The sequence below is a fragment of the Vidua chalybeata genome, chromosome 20 (assembly GCF_026979565.1).
Source record: "Vidua chalybeata isolate OUT-0048 chromosome 20, bVidCha1 merged haplotype, whole genome shotgun sequence".
Classification (NCBI taxonomy): domain Eukaryota; kingdom Metazoa; phylum Chordata; class Aves; order Passeriformes; family Viduidae; genus Vidua; species Vidua chalybeata.
In genome coordinates, this window is record NC_071549.1 from 10,079,642 (window position 1) to 10,086,178 (window position 6,537).

The 6,537-nt window shown below is 58.3% G+C and overlaps 1 protein-coding gene and 1 long non-coding RNA gene across 9 annotated transcripts in view; both read right to left on the minus strand.

The window, feature by feature from the left end:
* The window catches only part of ACACA (acetyl-CoA carboxylase alpha), a 100,496-nt gene extending 98,451 nt beyond the window's left edge, over positions 1-2,045 (minus strand). For 2 of the 8 annotated variants that reach the window (XM_053961464.1, XM_053961463.1), the window contains exons 1-2: positions 1,994-2,024; positions 852-955 (exon numbers count right to left, since the gene is read on the minus strand). The gene's annotated coding sequence lies outside the window, so the exon portion shown is untranslated. Of the gene's footprint in view, positions 1-462; positions 544-851; positions 956-1,993 lie in introns of those variants that run through there. The other 6 variants (XM_053961466.1, XM_053961465.1, XM_053961471.1 and 3 more) reach the window with 4 other exon arrangements.
* Positions 2,046-3,479: 1,434 nt separating this feature from the next.
* Positions 3,480-6,514, minus strand: LOC128798181 (uncharacterized). Its single transcript, XR_008434349.1, has 4 exons — positions 6,221-6,514; positions 5,683-5,786; positions 4,588-4,716; positions 3,480-4,513 (listed from the first exon to the last, which is right to left on the minus strand). It is a non-coding gene; the product is annotated as an uncharacterized LOC128798181 (long non-coding RNA).
* Between the last annotated feature and the right edge of the window lie 23 nt (positions 6,515-6,537).

Consider the following 6,537-nt stretch of genomic DNA (forward strand, 5'->3'; position numbering starts at 1 on the left):
CCATTAGTCACATCTTTGGCTTGACCATGAAATGCGCTTGTGAGAACACCAGACTTTAAAAGCTTCACTTTAAAATCACTTTTAATACTGTAAAAATACACCCAGACATGAAACTCGTGCAACAACAGGTGGAAATTAAAGTTTCCTATTTTTCTCTAAAGCACCCCGTTCCAAAGACAAATCCACAACTGAAGAGAACATCAGTATTTCAGTGGGCTCTTTCAAAGAATCAGAGTAACGCTTTTACCATATTGATACGGTACATGAAAAGGAAATTAATAAAACCAGTTGTATTCAAACGTCTCCTGATTAGAGCTGTGGCACTGCTGATCAGTGCGAACCACTTTAAAGTGATGAAATGGATTTGTGCTCTCACACAAATCCGTGGAGAAGCACGGGAAACAACGGAGCAAGAAAGGCAAAACCAAATTAAAATAGAGTAAAAGCCACGAGCGTGCTCACCTGTACCAGGGCTGGGGGGGGAGTTCCAGCTCGGGAGAGAAGGGAGGTTGCTGCACAGAGGGTCCCCAGCTCTGAACACCCTCGGTGCCTCCCTGGCCACGCCGTTTTAACGCCCCCACGGCAGCACTGAGCCTGCCCCACCTGAGCCTGCCTCCTGGTTAATCATTGGGCATTGCCTCATCCCCGGCCCAAAAGAGAACCAAACACCCCCAGAGCTGCTGCACCAGAGGCTCCTCAGCAGCTCCACATCCACTGCTGGGGCGGAGAAAGAGCCAAAGCTGCTGGAGAGTGCCCGAAGGAGGGACACCAGCATGGGGAAGGGCCTGGAGGGGCCTCACGAGGAGCAGCTGAGGGTTTGTTCAGCTGGAGGAGACTGAGGGGACACTCACCGGGGGGATTTCTGCTCCCTGTGACCCGAAGGAGCAGCTGGAGCTGTGCCAGGGCAGGGTTAGGCTGGATATTAGGAGAAAAACAACTGCCTAGAACTTTCCACCTGTGGATGCAGAATGAAAAAATCACGGAACATCCTGAGCTGGAAGGGACCCACAGGGATCATCCAGTCCAGCTCCCAGTCCTGCACAGACACCCCAAAATCCCACCCTGGGCACCCCTGGAGCAATGTCCAAACATTCCTGGAGCCCTGGGGAGCCTGGGCAGTGCCCAGCATCCTGCAGGGAAGAACTGTTTCCCATTATCCAGCCCAAACCTCTAGAGACCAAAGTCAGAGCCTGTATTTACAGCTATCCCAGTTTGCTGAAACACTCGAGACTGTCTGAATCCCACTGTCTTTGAGAGATTTTGGCATCACTTAAACAGTTTGCTGAATATTTCCTGCCTGCTAAACTGGAACAGACTCCACTCACGCTTCAGACACTTTCTAACACAGTACTTCTTCTCATTTCAAACTTCTTCAAGAATATTTAGGAGAACGGAAGGGCAAGAACAACAATTTGGTTTTTCCCTGCCAATCTGCTTTTAAAACTCCACCGGTTCTGAGCATCCCAGGGCTGCTCGCAGCCCCTGGGCAGAACCAGACCCAAACTGTTCCCCAGGAAGCCGAAATTCCCCCCGGGGACAGCAGAAGGATGAGACGGAGGAGGGATGCCCCGGGCTCCAGCCGCGGGGCGCTCGGTGCCGCCCACGTGCTGCTCCTTCAGGGTACCGGGGAACCGCCGAGGCCACGCGAGCGACGGGACCGGCGGCACCGCCGCCCGCGCTGGCGCGGACGGAGCGCGTGGTACCGGCAGGGAACCGGGCGGCGGCTCCTGCGGCGGGCAGGGGCGGCTCCGGCCCGGGAGACCCCCGCCCGTCCCCGGCTCGGCTCGGTGTGGCGCCATCACGGCACGGCTCGGCATGGCACGGCACGGCCCGGCCGCCTCCCGCCGGCGCGGCGCCCGGCCGGGTCCCGCCCGCCCGGCACGGCATGGCGCGGCCGGCCCCGCCCAGCCCAGCCCAGCCCAGCCCAGCCCAGCCCGGTGCCGCGAGCCCCCCGCGCTGCCCCGGCGCTGTCCCGGCGCGGCCCCGCCCTCACCTCACGGTGCCGGTGCAGCGGAGGCGCCGCGGGCCCCCGGCCTGGCGCTCCCCGCGCGGCCCCGCCCCGGCCCCGCCCCGCGCCCCGCGCGGCCCCGCCCCGGCCCCGCCCCCCGGTGGTGTGATCGGGGTTACCTCGGGTCGGGCCCCGCGCGCGCCCCGCCCCGCGCGCGCCCCGCCCCGCGCCGCTCCCATTGGCTGCCGCCCGGGCCGCGGCGGGGGGCGTGACCAATGGGGAGGCGCGGCGGGGGCGGGGCCCGTGGGGCGATGCCCGTGGTCTGAGCGCCGGGCGGGGCCGAGCCCGGGCTCGAACCCGCGACCCCCGGGACCCCCGAGACCGCCGGGACCCCCGGGACACCTGGGACCCCGGGACCCCCGAGACCGCCGGGACCCCCCGGGACACCTGGGATCCCCGGGACCCCCGCGATCCCCGGGACCGCCGGGATACCTGGGATCCCCGGGACCCCCGGGACCGCCAGGGCCCCTAGGACACCTGGGACCCCCGAGACCCCCGGGAGCGCCGAGACACCTGGGACCCCCGGGACAGCCGGGACAGCCTGGGCTGCCGGGATCCCCCGTGACCCCGGAACACCTGGGACAGCCGGGACCCCCGGGACAGCCGGGAATCCCGGGACCGCCGGGACAGGAGCACTGCTCCTGGGAGGGAAGCCCTCCGAGAGGGCTGGGCCAGCCCAGCCTGGACACGAGGTGACCGAAGGGACCTCGCCAATGCCCATCGGTATCTGTGGCTGGGGGGCCGAGCTGGACCAGGTTCTTCTCGGTGGCGCCCAGCAACAGCACAAGAGAAAACGGGCAGGAAGCGATGCACAGAAAGTTCCACCTGAACACGAGGAAGAACTTTGCTGTGCAGGTGGCACTGCAGACACGGCAGCAGGGTCTGGACGCTGCCCCGTGCCGCTTGGCTCGGGGACACCGGCCTGTCCCCACCGGCCTGTCCCCACCGGCCTGTCCCCGCCTTGGCACAGGCGGGGAGGACAGAGCTGATAACAGGTGGTGAGGGCACAGCAAAGCAGGGCACTGCCACTGCCCCTCCTGCTTGTCTTTGACCTTCAGCTGCTTGTTCAGCCGACGGACAATGGTTTAAAGAACTACCCCTCTAGCTTTTTTTCACGTTTTTGTGTTTTATTTGAACTCTGCGCCGTTACAGGCTTGCTGAAATTCAAATGGAACGAGTAGCACAAGTTTAAACGCTAATGCTGCTGGATCTGGTGACCTGCACAGGCTGATCCTGCTGGAGGTGCCACGGACCCCAAGGATCTGCACACAAGTGGGATCCACTGTTCCCAAATACAGATTATTTCCACCAAGGCAGTGCTTAGAAGGTGTGAGACTGCAGGAAACTGCAAGTGGTGGGATGGGTTTCCCACTGCAGGCAAGAAATACCCAGAAAATCCAATTTGGGGGTTCGTAGTTAATAAAATTATTGGGGGAACAGACCATATTCTCACATCCACTTGGACTAAATCTGGAAAATCTGGGCATGGACACTTGTATTTATACCTCTGTAGACATTAATACATAGATATAGATGTGTCTTGCACATGAAGAATCCTCCTCTGAGGATTCATGAAGGAGCTGAAGAGAATGTTTTTGGTGTTAGTTAATGGTCTCCAGTGCTAAATCCCAGCTGCTGCAGAAGTGAGGGGGAGTGCTTGGCTTGCTGAGGGGCCGGTCCCAAATCACTGATAATAACTACATGCAGAACTTACCAAACCAGGAGGTTACAACAGCTGCTGAGTTCATCCTGGCTGCTGCTCCCAGAGCTCCAGGCCTGCTAAAACCTGCACCTGCACTCTGCCTGTCCGCCCAGCCCAGCGCATCCATCCAGGTACAAACACTGTCCAAACACTGCTGGGGGAGGGATTGCTTCACACACTGAAATCCTGCAGCAACTCCTCCATTCAAGGGCAAAGAGAGGCATGGACACGTGGAAAAGAGCGAGTTAAAGACATTAACCTCAAAAAAACCCAGCACGGATTTGGAAGGAGCTTTTTTTTTGGCTATGAAGATGGCGAAGGGGCTGGAGGGGAAGGCTGTGAGGAGAGGCTGAGGGCGCGTGGAATGATCAGCTGGAGGAAAGTGAGGCTGATCCTCGTGGGTCCCTTCCAAGTGAGGAGATTCCATGAAGTTAAACTACTGACAGTGGTGGAGTGCCCACCCCTGGAGCTGTCCAAGGAATGCCTGGATGTGGCACGCAGTGCTCTGGGCTGGGTGACAAGCCAGGTTGGACTCGATGATCTGGGAGCTCTTTTCCAACATAATGATCCCGGGATTCAAGTCTGGGCAGGAATAATCTGCGTTTTAATTGTCTCACAGGGTTCAGACACACTTCCCAACGGTTTTCTTTTAAATGTTTGAATCATAACCACGTTCTGCTTTGGAGGAGGGGTGGTAAATGCACCTGACATTTCCTTGTCCTGCTCCAAAACTGGACACGGTTATTTACTCTCATTCCATGACTTCCAAGCATGTGCACTGTGAACTCGTGCCACTGCGTTCTCTCAAAAAAAAAAAAAAAAAGGAAGTTTAGCCTTAGTTAATAAACTCCAAAACACACAGGGGAAATGTTTTTACCTCTCGTGATGCCAAGTGCTGGTTCCACCTCTCCTGACCAGGCTCTGATGACACCCCCAGTGCAAACACAGGACAGATCATCCCGGGTGAGGGGGTCGCTGACACTGCCAGCCTGGCACCACTCGTGTCCTGGCAGCCAAGGAACAGAGAGAAAGGTCAGATCGCTTTTTAAAGCAAAACACCGGCCCTCGAGGCTCCACTGGCTCCTGTTTTAAACATAAACATCTTCATTTAAATACTATCAGTGCTTATGAGAAAGCGTCCTGGATTCTCTGGAGCCTCGGCCCCTGGGAAACGTCAGCGGTTATTTGGGGCTGAACAGAAATGTTTCATCCTTCCATTGTCGGGGGCACACACCACGTGTGCTTACCGAGCACGGAGGAAAAGGTGATTTCCACCGCCACCGTGTGTCCGAGGCAGAAAACGCCGATGCCACAAAAAACTCCACCCAACGGCGCCGAGAAATCCCACCAGGCGCAGGGAGAGAGGCCTGATAATGCCCCCGCTGATTTCTCTGCGTGTGGCCTCTGGGTTTGCTGGGCACAGCTGCCCCAAAACTCTTGTTTCACCTGGGGCTCAGCCCGCACTCCTGCACTGGGCTGAAGTTAGAGCAGAAATTATCAGCGAATAACTTCAAACAGCAAATGAAAATTGCCTCATTCGCTGAAACCTCCGAGGAGCAGCGTGTGAGCACTTAGTTCATTCCAGAGTATCCACCTGGAGTGACAAGGAGGTTGGGAGCTGAGCTGAGAGCCTTTGGAGCCGTTTCACAGGTGCCACGGAGCAGCCACGGGCTGGTGGCACCTTCAGGGCTCTGCTGAGCTGGAAACCACTGGAGCAGACTTCAGAAAAAAAGGCTTTTCCCGTCACTGCTCCCTCCAGCAGCCATCAGGGGGCTGTGGCTTCAGCTCAGCTCAGCCAGGAGATGTTGTGTCACTAAAGCCGTGGTCTGAAAATCGTGCAAGACCCCACGGATTTTTCATGTTCCTCATGAGTATTTTTTCACTCCCATGCCAGAGGCGTAACAGGAAGACCCTCAGCACTGAAATATCTGAAGTCCACGGCAAGCTGCAGCCTTCAGGACAGCATTCTTACCCTGCAGAGGCACCACCTTTCCTGGGAACAGCAGGAACCAGATCCCACATGCTGATTCCTTCCATTAACCACCCAGAGTCCTAATTCCCAGATGCAGGAAAAACCTGTTAGCAGAAGCAATAAATATTTCATTGACATTCCACACTTCGCCTCTCCCAAATTCTGATTTTTTTTTCCCATATCTTTGCACGTGCACTTGCAGCCTGGGCAAAAGGAAAAGGAAATAACCGCCAGCATTTTTAATTTTGTCGGTAAATAGTTCAGAGAAGGAGCAGGAGGGATGGACAAGGAGGAATGGCTTCAGACTGCCAGAGGACAGGGTTAGATGGAATCTCGGGAAGGAACTCTGCCCTGTGAGGGTGGGGAAGCCCTGGCACAGGATGCACATCCCTGGCAGTGTCCAAGGCCAGTGGAAGCTGTCCCTGCCATGGCAGGGGTGGCACTGGATGATCCTGAAGGTTCCTCCCCACCCAAACCGCTCGGGATTCTCTCTGTTATATCCTGTTCCAATCCCAGGCAGGACCAGCTCCTCCCGTACCTGCTTCACGAGGCCATCCACAGTGCCACGACAGCCCTTTCCCCATGAAAATCCGCCCTTCGCCACCTCAAGAGCTGGCGGGATGCCCCCGAAGGCCGGCCGCCGTCGGGAGCCGGGGGGAGCCGCTCCGGTGACGGCGGGAAGGAGCGCGGGGCTCTCTCGGGCGCTCAGAGGGGCCCAGGGCCGTTCCCCGCGGGCCCCCGGTGCCGGTGCCGCCGTGCGACCCCCGTTCCCCGCCCAGCCCCGGGCCCGGTGCCCTCAGGCCCCGCTGTGAGGGGGGGGGAGGGCGGGGCAAGGGGCGGGCCCTGCGGCGGCGC